Below are 1,641 nucleotides of genomic sequence, written 5' to 3' on the forward strand. Positions count from 1 at the left end.
GAGCGAGGGAAAGGCTCTGCTGCACTACTAATTAAAACCTTGTTTTGGGGGGCTCGCATAGAAGAAAAGAAACTGAGAAGGGAGCGCGCACGCAGAGCGTCTCGTGACGTGATCACGGCGGGGGGGGAGGGGGGGGCGAACCAACTCCCTCAGTTTTACTATTTTTTACTTTTTATGGCAAGGGTTCAAGGCTGTCGCCGCACGCTCCCTCCGCAGTTTTTTTTTTTTTCCTTCATGCGGGTTTGGAGGCATGAGCCAGAACAGAAGGCGCTGCGGAAAACCTTGTGCAGACGACGCGACGCCAAGGCTACGCCCAACCTTCTCCCGTCAGTCAGAACGATGCACCAATGGAGTGCCTTTAGCGAAAGTAGCCACCCTTGACGTCAGCGGGGTGCAGAGTAGTGGGCGGGGCCCGTTTTTGAAGGAAGGAAAGAACGAACGGGCTTTGATTTGAATTTTCGCAGCTTTTCGGGGCGCGCATGGCTCTAGTATTTTGCAGAGGTTATCTTCGATGCCTCATCTATGCAGTGGGCTTGTTTTTCAAAAATGTCCGGACCCTGGTCAGTGGCCCTTTAAGGCTAACAATTGCCCACAACTTTCCTCTCTCTCACGCTTAGGCACGAAATTAACCCCACTCGCTACCTCAAAATCGCAATTTTTGTGGGGCACGTCTAACCCTACAATATTTCATATGAGAATGGCCCAATCCTCCATCAGTACCCCCATAAGTCATCCTTTGCCGTTTCAGTGGGAAGCCGTCCTGTCGAGCACAGCCCTGGACGACACACTTGACCTGATTTCCCGAGCCAGCGAGGTAGCTACGACAAATGGAAACCTCGACGAAGGGCTCTATTCTCTTGCGGCGTCCCTCAAAGCTTTGCTCAGAATAAAAAATTTTCGCACTTCCGTTTTTAGGCTCACCGCCGTTCTTGTGTAGGCGGCGTTCGAAAGGAAACTCTGTCGGTTGGTGACATCCCGACGCACTGGACTTTCTGTGTGGATACCCCGATCGGCAGTGGCGTGGCCTGTCCTCGTTCGCTACTAACTTTGTCTTCGTTCAAGACATCATGGACCACTTTTGATTGCGGTGCAGAAAATAACCACGTATCACCTCGTCTCTTGCAGAGTTCATCAAACGCCTTTTGAGATTGGAGTTACTTCATTAAGTGTCCGCCTGCCATGTCAGCAGTGCGAATCTATGTCTACTCGGTAGAGAACGCTACCACAGCTGACATGACCTCTCGCCTTATGTGCCACAAGTTCTTCAGCCATCGCTTTCCGGCAACGGTACTTCAAGGCAGGCGCTTTGACAGTATCCGTGCTTTCCACACAGAATTTCAGCAAGTCAGACAGTCGGATACGTGGAGAAAACATCTGCTATATTATTAGAAATCAGGCTTCGGTGACCCCGGCACACTCCAGAGTTTTTCGAAGCCTCTGTTGTGCGCCGTTTGTCAATAATTAATGCCACAAAATACCAGAGAGCGAATACTTAAGGATTACAGTCGTCGCCGCTGAGAATAGTGCATCGTTTGGGACGAAACGGAATGGTTACTGCCACCATCGTTGGAGCGGCCCCGTCCCGCTGGTCAACTTTACTCGCATTCATGCATTTATGGCGGACTACAAGAGCCGTAAAAT

The sequence above is a fragment of the Amblyomma mixtum genome, chromosome 1, assembly GCF_055824585.1.
Source record: "Amblyomma mixtum isolate Tamu chromosome 1, ASM5582458v1, whole genome shotgun sequence".
Lineage (NCBI taxonomy): Eukaryota > Metazoa > Arthropoda > Arachnida > Ixodida > Ixodidae > Amblyomma > Amblyomma mixtum.